This window comes from Rhinolophus hipposideros (genome assembly GCF_964194185.1).
Source record: "Rhinolophus hipposideros genome assembly, chromosome: 6".
Taxonomy (NCBI): Eukaryota; Metazoa; Chordata; class Mammalia; order Chiroptera; family Rhinolophidae; genus Rhinolophus; species Rhinolophus hipposideros.
Genome location: NC_138052.1, coordinates 50,486,847 through 50,500,674, shown reverse-complemented (window position 1 = coordinate 50,500,674; position 13,828 = coordinate 50,486,847). Strand labels below are relative to the sequence as shown.

Below are 13,828 nucleotides of genomic sequence, written 5' to 3'. Positions count from 1 at the left end.
GATGGAACTAGATAAAATCTGAGCATAAACCAAATGATTAAATACAGTGCCTACTGACACCATAGTTCTTTGATATCTTCAGCTGGCTGCCCTCAAGTATTCTCCAAACTGGACTTACCATTTTGTTACTATAGAAATCTTTGCTGTTATAAAACTTTGTTATGCAGAGCTTGCCGTTATAAACCACTCAGATGATGGTTGCTCAAGATTTTGAGATGATTAATAAGGCCCATGAGACTTCATATGGGAAACCTCAAGAAACCAGAGAAGATGTTTGTCCTTAAAAGAACATGACGGTCAAGCCTTCCTCTGTTCTGGCATCCTTGTTGGTCGAATGTGGCCCAAGGCTCCTTAGAAAACAATTTTCCGTCCTACATAGGACATGACATACCAGAAATGAGACTTCTCAGCAATGGGGGACCAATGATGCTTTCAATAACTAATCAGTGTTGATTTCCAATGGTTGATCAGAGATGCTTGCAAAAAGAGAACTTGATCAAAAGGGAGAAATGTGAAAATAATATAAATGGATCCACCTCAAAATGGAGTCACAGGTGCCACCCCAGAGAAACTGCCTTGAACACCTTATTCTCAAATCTTTGGAATGTTTAAACTGGGCAAAATAACTTTTAGACTAGGCCAAACCAACATTGCATTCCAAACAACAGTGTGCAAAGCTAACAAGAAAGCAGAGATTCTGACTACCAGACTGAAAATTAAAGATCCTTTAGAATTAGCACCACCACTAGGGCTAAAGAATAACTCAGACTATTTACACCAATTGAAATTCTTTCCTTGCCTTATTAATACCACTAGAAATTCCTTCCTTCTATTCAGGTAACTATTCCCTTGCCTTTCTCATAAACACACCCTCGTGGAAAGCCCACAGTTTGGGCTTCTGCCTGAATCAGTGCTTCCCAAATACCTATTCTTTTGGATCTCAAATAAATGCGTTTGCCTCTTAACTTTGGTCTTTTATGTTTAGGTTAACAGTGGGTTCTACTCCATTTTAAAATTCATGTTTTAAAAATGAATTTGAATTTAAGGTGCCTCAAAGCTGGACCCTTTCTTTCGAGAATATAGGAGAAGGCAGGCGATAGGACAGCTTTCCCTCCTGGTGGGGGAGGGGAGCCCAAACAGCAGGATGCTGGAGAGGACGCAATCTTTGGGGGAAAGGGCCGTTGGTTGGACACCATCCCAGTTACCCTCTCCTCTGCAAAAGCCACCGTGTCCCCTCCCTCGCAGGGGTTGGGGACCTGGCGACACCCACGCCCCTGCCTCCTACTCACCCCACGCCTACCACGCTCCCCGTGGGGGAACCTGAGGCTATGGGACGCTGAACTTTTAGAGGCAAGCTGGGTAGGCGTGGCGCCCAGAGGAGAGGGCCAAAGGCCGGCGGCGGCCTCGTGGCGCGTCCACATGTGGCGGGGCCGTAGGGGGTGGCGATCGGGAGCCGAGGGGGAGGGTTTACATCTCCGCGAAGTTCCCGGATGGTCGCTGCCTCCCGGCGCCGAGCGCTTTTCCTGCCCGGCCGGCTCAGCCCTGCGGACGACGGAGAAGTTTCCGCGAAAAAAATGCCTGGCGCGCCGCGGGGCCCTGGAGCCGCCCAGAGCCGCTGCGCGGTAAGGGACAGGAGGCAGCCGCCCCCGGGCACCGGGGTCTCCAGGTGGCCCCCGTGGAGACCCCCGTGACGGCCGGGGACGCCGGGGCAGCGACTGGGCTCGGGAGCGCGGCTGGGCACCGGGTGGGCGCGGGGCGGGGGTGCGGGCGCCGGGCCTCGGGAGGGGCGCGTCTCCGGGCCCCGCGGCCCGCGCGTCCTGCCCGCCCGGCCGACGGGGAGGGGAGGAAGGGGCGGTGGACAGCGGGGCTCCGGGCGCGGGCGCGGGCGCCTCCCGGGCGGGGCGCGTTCCCGGACCCCGCCGTCCTGCGCTGCTCGGGGGGGGGGGGGGCGCTCGTGCGGCCGTTCACCGCGGCAGGGGCTGAGTGGGGATGCGTGGGGGACGCATCCACACCCCCAGTTCGGGCCGCTGGGCACTTTTCGGGCATCCCCGGGGCTAGTTCCTGCCATAGAACCGCCTTGCTTTCTTCGCGGCGGAATCCTGCCCATCCCGCAACTTGGTTTTCCCAACTCTCCTCCCGCCCGGCGCCTCCAGATTGCTGCTCGCTCTGTCAGTGGTGTAGACGTGCGACTTAGGTGTGTGCGTTGCCTTTCCTAGTAACTGTCTGGGTCAGCGCTTTTCCTCCGGGCCTCTCCTCTCCCGAACTTTCCGGACAGCTTCGCTTCAATCTCCCCCCCCCCACCACCTTTGGCTATTAGCGTATTTTTCACTTAAAAAGACCAGTTAAAGAAAGTTGCAAGTGTCAGAGAAACCAGCTGACCCAGTCGGGGGCACCCAAATCTTCAACTGGTGGTTAGATTTTGAATTACTTGAGATTAACGAAAGGTGTGTGTGTGTAAGGCTGGACCTTCTGGTCCTGCATAATCCCGGACATCTGGTCCTTCCTGGGCTGCGGGCTTCTGGCCTTACCTCAGTTCTCCGGGAAGCCTCTCAAATTGTCAGCAGTAATTGGGTGGACTCCGTGTCTTTTTCTGAAAACTGTGTGTCACTGTTGTCCGCTGGGTAGTCACTGGATCCCACCCGTAATCGCTGGCCGCCTGTAACCCCAAACTCCAGGCAATGCAGCCGCTGAGCCCCTGGACAGAGGCCCGTCTCGGGTGGGTTTTCTTTTGCCAGTTTCCAAAGGCAATTTCAAAACAATACTGTAGCTTCATTTTGAGTCATTAGTATATTTTTCCTTCTCAAAAGTTCCCTTTTCTATAACGAATAAAATAACTTCAAGAAATTTTCTATTTCTCTTTTTATAAATCACCTTTTGACTTTTTGAGGTGAGGGAACCGTGCACAAACCTTCACCATTTTTCATCTTAATCCCTCTTTACAATGCTTAAAACACCACCTTCTATTCTTGCTATGTGTCTTTACCTGCCTGTCATCCCCACAAGGTTGAGTTTCTCAAGGACCAAGTCCCCAGCCAACTGTAGAAGCCATTGATTACCTGTTGAATGGAAGTGTGCAGACTAAACTCTGCAGATATTATTAAAACATTTTAATGACATCATCTTTTTCCTTGGGATCTACCCAACCTCTGCCATCACTTTGGCTCCCTGAGAAGCATATAAACTCTTTTAGGTTTGTGTAATGTATAGAGCAAAGAGATTTGTAAGCAAAATAAGATCAAATTCTGGGACATTCAGAGACAATGAGATTACTTCACCTGGAGAGATTCGTACCTTTCATTTGTTTGTTTGTTTCACAAAATAAATATCTACTTTGTGTTTCACCACTTTCTGGTACCCTTAGTCATGTTATGCAATTTAAGCCTCACTTATCTCATCCAAGAAATGGGGTTGATGATCTTTGCTCTTTCTTCATCACACAGTGAGGATCAAGTGGGATAATGAGGTATGAAACGGCAAAAAGCAGCAGAGCGCAAGGCATTAGCGGGCCACCCAGACACCTTCACCTTGCAGTGTGTAGCACCAAGACACAAGAGCGATGAAGAGCTCAGATGGTGGGATGGGGGCAGTGAAGGAAAGGTGGTATGCTTTTACCTTTTATATGTATTGCCTCAGGTGCTCTAACCCGGGATGAGCCGCCTTTGGTGAAAAGTATTCATTACTGGGTCTGTCTTTGATATTTCAGGGTGTTCCTAACTATAGTTGTAATTCTAGGAACATATATGGTTTCTACAATGCACATCAGGAGAACAAAACTAAAGTGCCCTTTAGCTGTTGCTGTAATGCCTTCACTTTTAAGCATCTGCTATTTGGGATTCTATCTCCCAAAGCCATGGTATTCCTGAAGCCTTCCCTCCAATGAAGTCTACCAAATTCCTAATGATTTCCATGCAGAGGTCTTGCTGCCACTGTGTGCCAGCAATCCACAATGATGCCACAGTGCTAGAAGGTTTGATATGCTTGTATGCCTTGTGAATAGCCAGGACCACACCCACATATGTGAATCAGGTCACAGTTGGAATCAAGCCAGATACTCATTCAGCATTGAGGGTCCCTGCTAGGGGTCACTGCTGTGCCCTATGCTAGTGGTAGAGGGGAAGACCTAGCTCAGAAAGAGATGGAGTTTGCCCCTGGCCGCTTACTCTCTGGTAGAAATGAGACTTGGTTTCAAACACAGGAATACAAAGCAGAAAGTGGTAAATAAGGTTAAAAAAGGTACAGATCAAATACAGGGTATTTAGAAGAGAATGAAATTACTTCCACCTGGAGGGAGTCAGTCCTTCACTTACTTGTTGGTCCATTTTACAAGTATTTACTAAGTGTCTACTATGTGCTGGGCAGAGGAAGATTAGTCGGCACAAGCTCATGGTGTTTCACCTTTACTGCTCCAATTGAGAAACAGTTCAGGTCCCGCCTCCCTGTGACAAATGAACACTTCCTCGCTTGGCTGGCCTCCTTGTATTTCTCAGCCCAACATTTGTCAACTGTTTCTCACGCTGTCAACATAATTAACTCTGTCTCTTGTACGCTTTGGAGTAATAAAAACTCTAGGCTCACCAAAGTCCCCAGAATACTTTCGATTAGTTGAGTAGTGCTATTCTGCCCATGCTTTATCTGGTATTGAAGTATGCTGGTCTTTAGCCATGGATGTGACTAGAGGCTTATAAAGGCCTGGGGTGAGGCCCAGGACTCTAGTTTGTGAAGCCTCCCCAGGTGGTGCAGAGGTGCTCCCACATGCAGAGTTCCCTAAAGGTTAAAGCATGGGCCAGGAATTCGGACAGATCTTGCTTCCAGTCCCAGCTCTGTCTTAAAAGTTCTGCCACCTCTGATTCATTACCTTTAAAATCAGAGTAACCACCTCTACCTACAGGGTTGTTATGAGGGTGGGATGGAGTCAGGGATGTGAATCACTTAGCAAGTTACCCAGGACGACTGCTTTTGTGTTCTCCTGTGGCCAGGAGTCAGAGAACTTTGATTCCTGAGAAGCATGCTCTCGTTATTACAGCCTTCAGATTAGTCGTAAATAATTGACTTTGCTAATGTTCAAAGAAGAACATAGCTGAAATAAACAGGCGACACAACTATCTACAATTTTCATTAGTTTAGAAGCTTTCAGTAAATAAACATGGTTCATATCGTAAAAACGTACTGCTATGGTGTTATACAAATATAACATTTTAGCATTGCTTACTATGGATATATTTTTTCTCACCTAATAAGCCATCTTTTCAGTGGAACTGAATTTCTTTTTTTTAATTTTCTTTTATCTATTAGTTATATTAAGTGAATTGGATTTTCAAAACTTTCTATGATTTGACTCAAGATTTTAAAAATCTCCTGTTCTTTCCTTCTTTCTTTCCTTCCACTCTCCCTCTCTTTCCCATCCTTTCTTCCTTTAACATTATCGCTTACTACATGTCATTTAATTGAATCATTTTATAGTCATACAACTCTGTGAGGTAGGTTCTGCTCATAAATGTGGAACCTGAGGCTGAGAGAAGTTAGGTTATGGCCCAAGGCCACATAGCTAATGACAGAGCTAGTATTCCAACCTGAGGCAGTCTCATCCCAAACTCTGCACTTACAACCCTTAACTTCACCTTCAGCGGTATTGTATATTACTTTTCATGTAGTGGGCTCTTTTCCATTCCTGTCCGTATGCCTTTGCATTGCCATTGCTTCTCTCCACACTGCCACTTCTCTTCACTTGATGTTGAATCCTGTAGATTCTTCAAATTGGCCACACATACTTGTTGAGAAGAAAAATAATAAGACTTTGCTAGTATTCAATAAAAGAAGACTATGGTTAAAATAAACAAGAGATACAGTCACCTACAGATTTCACTTTAGTAGCTTCGATCAACATGGGTCATATTGTAAAAACAAGCTTCTTAAGAAGAGCCACAATACTCCCTACTCCATGAGCTGATTCCTGCCTCTTCAAGTAAATTCCTGTAGCTGTTTGGGCCCCACCTGTGGCTTAGAGTCCATTCTATACTGTTTTGGAATCACTTGTATGTGATTCATTAGTTTATAAACTTTCTCACAGTGATAACAACAAAAAAGCATTTTTATGTTCTCTCAAAAATAGTAGGCTCTTGTATATTAGGTTCTCAATTAATGTTTGTTGAATCACAGTTCTGCCACTCTGATTTGAGATGAGTGAATTTTTCACAAAGGCAAGGTAAATCGTGATGTTTTACAGGAGAATGCCTGGTTTGAGAAGATGCTAGGAAACAAATTTAATCCTAAGAGTGATCCTTCACCGTGATTAATATGTATAATATGACATTATTTTTTATTCATATATATAATTAGCTTTAAATACTATTTATTTTTATGTCTTCCAAATTGAACAATAGCAATATTCTTAAGTAATTAAAGAATGGGATTTTGAGTTCTTGTGGGAAGGGTGGGAATTATTGTAGAACCTAAGAAGTGACATTTCCTGGTCTAATACCTGTATCTGGTTCATTTCCACATAAATGAGGGTTGGGACTCTCCCACTCATGGATTTTCCATTTTTTTCTTTGGACTAAGAGGTAATGTACAACCTGAAAAAGAAGTGTAAGCAAAATTGGAGGACACTAGCTTCCTCTCAAACTGCCAGACTCCTTTGTGTTGGGGGGATAATTAGTTCTCTCAGGTAAGATGTGTCTGTAGGAAAAAGGAAATGGTGACTAAAATGAAAAATTCAGAGCCAAATAGTTTCCTGGGACAATGGAATCCTTTACAACTTAAAATAATAAAGGTTTTTATTTAGACATATTTTCTCTTTTTCTTACGTAGGCAACACAAGGTACTCCGTTTAAATACATATCTATATATGAGTATGCTTACATTTCTTAAATACATATTACATTCTTTCAGTATATATACTTTTTCTCTCGTAAGCAACACTTGATTACTTTAAATATATGTAATGTGGACACCTTACCTCATTATAACAGCTAAACACAGTTAGTTACATTTTCCTATTCTCCCCCTTCTACTCCACCACATCGCACATATTTGATACTGTGTTGTATGGATATTGTTTGCATTTTGCTTGTTTTACATTTTTTAGTATGTCTTGGATATACTGGTACTGTATTCGTAACAGCTGTATAGCATTCTCCTATAGGGATGTATTAGGTTGGTGCAAAAGTAAATGTGGTTTAAAAGGTTAAAAATAATTGCGAAAACCACAATTACTTTTGCACCAACCATATATATATGTGTGTGTGTGTGTGTATATATGTATATATGTGTATATATATATATATATATATATATATGTATGTGTGTATATATATATGCACCGTGTTTCCCCGAAAATAAGACTAGCTGGACAATCAGCTCTGATGCGCCTTTTGGAGCAAAAATTAATATAAGACCTGGTATTTTATATTATATATTATATTATACCCGGTCTTATATTAATTTTGTCCGGCTAGTCTTATTTTCAGGGAGACCTGGCATATACACACAAAGTGTGATCAAACAATATGGTGAATGTTTAATTAAAAAAATGTGTTACAGTAAAAGACACAGTGCCATTAATCCCCGACAAAATACTCCCCCTTGCTTCGAACACACTTATCCCATCATTCTTGCCACTTAACATTTACCTTTCATGGTCATTTTGACTTTGGGGAAGAGTCAGAGGTTGCACGGTGTCAGATCCGGTGAATAAGGGGGATGAGGACACACTGCAATGTTTTTATTTGACAGAAATTGCCGTATATCAGAAGTGATGTGGGACACGGAGAGTTGTCATGACGGAGAATGAAGTAAAGACATGAAAGAGGACTTCCAGAAGTGCTCCAGAAAGTGGCAAGAACGATGGGATGAGTGTGTTCAAAGCGAGGGGGGGTATTTTGAGGGGGTTAATGGCCATGTGTCTTTTACTGTAATACATTTCTTTTATTTAAACGTTCACTGTATCTTTTGATCAGACTTCATGTATGTGACTGGTGCGTTATTGATTGTCCACTGTTACCCATTAGAGTTTGCCCTGCCATTTCAATGACCACTAGTTCGCCTGTTAGCTCTTGCTAATGATGCCCAAGCAATCAATCCGTTGAATCAAGTCAAACAACCAACCAATTCCGTGACAGAATAAATATGGTCATTTCGTTGACATGTACAAACCAAATGGGCAGTTGGTTGAATTTCTTGCTTTTCTACAACTTGCGTATCTCCCTAGCCTACTTCTGACATCTCCCAAGCATTCTTTTGTAGACATCTGCAGATTTTATCTATTGCCTAAAGAACTGAAGACTGGGAGGGAGCAAGAGAGAAACCTGTCCACGTCTTAGACTGATGCAATGTTGAAATGTTGAACATGTTATCGAGTAATGTTTCAGGAAGCCCTAAGACTCCCCCCACCACCCGACCTCAACAGAATAGATGTTTGAAAGTAGAGAACATTCAGACCTTGAGAAAACATGTACCGTAGCTTTTTTTTTTCTTTCTGAAAATGTAAACAGTGAGATCAGTGTCTTAACCACAATAGTCTTGTGTTACGGGGATGGATATTTAAATAATGGAGACAGTCAGATCTGCCTAAGATAGAAAGAAACGGGCTGTTTTGAACAGGCCCATATCACGTAAGCAGCACATGTGAGTGTGGGGGAGGGACTTCAGGAAAGGACCTTGGTGATGGATTGAGAGGGAAGTGGGTGGGAAGGGAGACTAATCTGGTTATCTTTCCCAGGTCCCAGAGGGCAGGTTGGGGGACACTAAGACAAGTTTTCATATAATACTGAAATTTCTAATTCGATTTTTGAGGGCTTAGAAAAAGGCAAAGTCGTTGAAGGCGTTTTAAAACCTTTTTAAAAGTAGTAAAGCAATTTGCTTGAGCAGTGCCTATTCTTATCTATTACAGCTAGAATTTGATTGCCATGCATGGTTTAAGAAGTAACCCAAAGAGTCAGTTTAAATAGTCTCAGGTTTTGTGAGTAAAATTCCACGCTGTTCTTCCCCCTGATGTTATAGCACTGTTTAAAAAAAAATTTGTTTTTTAAAACCTCACATTTTGTTTGAGACAAATTTAAAATTGTATGGAGCCATACAACCATGTTTGAATGTTGCTATTCCTGGAAATAAGCTGGATAGAGAGAAAATGAAAAAAAAAAAAAGGGGGGGAACTTACTTGAGTGATATTTTATAAGATGTTGGAGCTAGAATCTTATTAATTAAACATCATAAATTTTTCCTCTTCATTTTTCCTTTTTTGATGAGGAATTGGTAGAGGGAAAAGAAAACAAATGTCTCGGTTGATTAAAGGACAGTGTGGGAGGTATTATGGTATTATTTTAACCATAAAACTCCTTTCTGTACAGAATTTTTATATATACCATCTCTACTTTGCTATGATGAAACAGCGTTTTTCCTAGAGCTAGCAAGAGGTTTTTGTTCACCGCCAGGCCAGGTGCTCAGTCTTTGTGCCCCAGTCTTTGCTTCCTTGCTTTTGCTGGACATGTGACTCTACACTTTTTAAAAACTAAATTGTGGTTCTTATTTTGTTCCGATTATATAGTATATGTGTGATATAAATAAGAAAAAAATGTGTATAAAGAAAGTTAATAATTTTTCTCCTCGCTCAAATTCTAACCCCTGAAGATAATCAATATTGTCAGTTCAGGATATTTCTCAACTTTCTCTTTGCTTATGTAACTGTATACAAATATATATGCACATTTATAGTTTTTCTATTAAAAACAGAAACATGGACATATCAGGCTACAAGATTTTTTTATTGAGATATAATTGACATATAGCATTGTAAGTTTAAAGTGTGCGATGTGTTGGTTTGATACACTTACATATTGCAACGTGATTACCACCATAGCATTAGCTAGCACCTCCATCATGCCATAGAATTATCATTTCTTTTTTGTGGTGAGAACATTTAGGATCTAGCCTCTTGGCAACTTTCATGTATATAATACAATGTAGTATTGTGGACTATAATCACAGTGCTCTGCATTAGATCCCTAGAACTTGCATCATCTTAAACATCTAGATGCAAGTTTATGCCCTTTCACCAACATCTCTCCAACTCCCCCACTCCCCAACCCTTGGAAACCACCATTCTGCTCTGTTTCTACAAGTTGAACTTTTTCAGATTCCATGTGTAAGTGAGATCATACAGTATTTGTCTTTCTCTGTCTGATTTATTTCACTTAGCATTATACCCTCAAGATCCATCCATGTTGTCACAAATGGCAGGATTTCCTGTTTTCTCTTGGCTGTATATATAACACACCTTCTTTATTCTTTCATCTGTTGATGGACACTTGCGTTGTTTCCATATCTTGGCTATTGTGAATAATGCTGCAATAAACATCAGGGTGCAGATACCTTTTTGATATCCACAAGATTGTTTTAACGTAACAAACCATCATAGGACATGCTCTCCTGATTAAACTCATTTATATTATAGCTGCTTAATTAACCAAATTGTTTCAAGTTCTGTGCTACTATAGAAGTTCTCTGAATATCGTTGTGTGTAAGTTTGACCAGGCTGACATACAGAAGCTTTTATTTCTGTCTGTCAGAGTCCCCAAAGTGGTATTACTTTTCAAAAGTTGTAGTAATTCTCAGGTGCACTAACACGATTTGAAAATACCTGTTTCCCCACATCCTTGCCAGCATAGTTCATTTTAGAAGTATAAACTTTCTAATCTCTTTTTCCTGTTTTGTTTCAAATTATTTCTTTAGGGAGCACTTGTCACGAGCTACCTTTTTTTTTTAACAAAAATCTATTCATTTCAATTATTCATGCCCCGTCTTTTCCTTAATTTTCTAGTGTACATATGATTTGTCTTCTAGAACTGGAGAAGAAAAACTTGAGCCTAAGCTCATTGAGCCCTAGCATTCTGTAGTGAAATGAAACAAAACACTTGATTTCTATTTATTACAAAGTAAATATAGACCTTTCAGTCCTAATTTTTTCCTTCTAAAAGTATATCATTTAAGAAATGGTCTCAGGAAACATAAATGTTTTAATGAGAAAAACAGAGGCTTATAAAATACAAGGATGGGAAATTTTAAAGGACTTTTCAGCTTGCAAAGCTAGCTGGATTTCCCTCTTGAATCCAAAAGTCTGAAGACAAAGGTTCTTTGAGAGCATTAGTTATAAGTTATGCTGAATTACATCAAGAGGAAAAAGTGAATCACAGCAGATAGGAATTTAAACCTGGAGCGTTGTTGAAAGCCCCTGCCCTTGTTGCTCCTGCTTGTTTTTCTGGGAGGTGAGACTAGATCCCATTTCTCCTGTCCTTGTAGTTGCTGAGTTCATTATGAAATTATTTGTATATAACTCCAGCAGTACATTGGCTAATCAGAAACAGCTGTACAACTGGATTCGTTTATATGAACAGAATAACTAAATCAATCAGCAAAATTTCTTGTGTTCGGGTAGGTCGGGCCAACATTGTGTAGCCCAGAATAATAACAGTGCTTTGTAACTAACCTGACCCAGATGGCAAAAAGATTGTGTCTGGGCAGCAGAGGTTGGAACTGAAAATTTAAAAACCCTGTGAGTCCTTGCTATCTGCCACAATAAAGCGTTACTCGATTTTTAATGTTAGTGTACTAAAGGCTAGGAAGTTTCATAAAGGAACGTCCTGTTCAAAAAAAGAACATGAGAGTTGTACCCCTAAGGGCTGGGTCTCCTGAATGAGGCTGAATTGTACAGATCAGTGTCTCCTGAAAGATAAGTTTGTACGTTCTGCCACACTGCCAGGGCTGAAACAAGCCAAGGGCCTCACGCTAGGAAAATGTCACAGACTAAACAGGCAAACTGACATGTTTGAACAGAGGGAGAGATTCGGGAGAAGACACAAGTTCCCAAGTCAGACTGAGGCTGAAGTCCTGACAAACGTAGCCAGAGGGATTCTTCAGAATGCGTGTTCTTGTGCAGAATGCAAAGGTCCATGGGAGCTGGGTGAGTTAACAGGATACAACCTTGTTCATATGGTCCTCACGGTCAGTCTTAATAGGGACTTCAGTACTGTGAGATGGGAGGTCTGATGAGAACAGAAAATCTCTCCACCCCATGTATGGCTCAGTCTTGAGGAACCCTGAACTCTCCACCACTTAAAAACACAGGTCATTCTCAAGGCCAGAACCACTGGCCCCAATTAGCCAGGGTCCTAAGATTGGATTGGGTTCCAGGTGGTGTCTGGTTAGCCTGCTGTGGAGCTCGCCTTGGTAGGGAGCTGCATTTGGTTTTAGCCAGTGAGTGGCGTGGTGAGGGAAAATGGTGCCCAGGGGGAATTGGCAGCTTTCCTCTTGCTATGTGCCATAGTTTTGGCATTGGAATTAGCAAACATATCGTATTGGGGTCTCCATATGCTGATGCCTGAGGGCATGTGGCCCCTCTACCTACCTTCATTTTCACTCTGTCCCTGCTTTCGGATGTTCATCAATCCTCAGAGATAGTATAGACTCTTGAAAATTAAGTCACTTCCAGGTGAAGACCTGATACCAACTTGCTCCTTTGCTTAATTCCTTTTGCACTGAATCCTCTACTAAAGGTAGAGTGGTGAAGTGAAAAGAGCAATAGACTAGCAGTTCAACACTGGTATTCTAATCCCAGCTATGTGGTCATATGACCTTGACAACAATAAAACACTATGCGAAACTAGAGCAATCCGTAGGAATGGGGGGAAGATTGAGGCGAGGATATTTGCGATGCCTGTAATGGGACAGATGTGACATCTCCAAATAAGGCGTTGTTTAAACAGTGTAACTGTTAACATTGTAACTTATCAGTCAGAAATTTGATGAGTCTGAAGTGTTACTTTGTCCATTTTTGACTAAGTATTTGGTAAATAAGGGAGAAAGATATGTCTGTCACATTTCTCATTTAGCTAAAATAGTATATGTGTTTTATGTGTAATATATAAATATCAAATTATATTTCAGCAAACTTATCAAGTTTTCAATTTAAACTTGAATCTCATTGTATCCTTACTGAAGAAAGAACATTAACTATTACCCTGAGATTTTCTTTGTAATGTTATTTGTGGGAATGGGATCTGAGCCAGATGAGTCCAGCTCTTATTTTGCCTGCAGATCTTGTTTTATTTGCATGCAATGAAAATCACACTACTTATATGCACCCTTATTCTGCATTAGTGCACACGTGGTCACACGTGAAACCACCTGTCCTTACCACCTACCGCACACAGACACGTGTGGGCACACACACATGCACACATACATCATTGGCTAACCCCTTTTAAAGAGCTCTTCAGATATAACCAGGAAGTACCAATTCCACACTCTACTGGGAAAATACATGTATTGCATCAGCCTTTGCAGCTTCTCAGAAGGCAGAGGTCGTTGCTCACTAAAATACTATGTGTACTGTCTCAGACAAAACCCCATATGCAGGTGACTGTAAGTGTGTGCTTTGGAAAATGTTCAGTATGATGGTGATGATTCCTGGGAGTGGATAAAAATACCCTATGGGGCTTTACCTTGGGAGTTCTACCATAACCATTGATTGGTGAACGTGACCATTGCTGGTTGAGTCTCTTGTTTATGTTTCTTACTCCTGGTCTGAGGAACAATACCTTGCTGTTTTGGTTCAGAGTCAGACCATTTTGGACGGCATCCAAGAGACTGCCTTGCTCTTGCTTCTCGAGATTGGTGCTAACATTCCAGGGCTTCCAGTTGTGCATAGAAAGAACCTGGACCAACACACTGATAAATGGTGCCCCTGTGAACTTTCTGCTTTACAGATAAGTTAGACAAACTTGTCTGCCAGGAAAGCTGAACAGTAAGACTGGTGCCTGAGAGAGCCCAAGGACCA

General features: G+C 42.0%; 1 protein-coding gene across 1 annotated transcript in view; it reads left to right on the top strand.

The window, feature by feature from the left end:
• Nucleotides 1-1,457: 1,457 nt before the first annotated feature.
• The window catches only part of WIPF1 (WAS/WASL interacting protein family member 1), a 109,572-nt gene continuing 97,201 nt past the window's right edge, over nt 1,458-13,828 (top strand). Inside the window, exon 1 of the mRNA XM_081051079.1 lies at nt 1,458-1,622. The gene's annotated coding sequence lies outside the window, so the exon portion shown is untranslated. The remainder of the gene's footprint in view (nt 1,623-13,828) is intronic.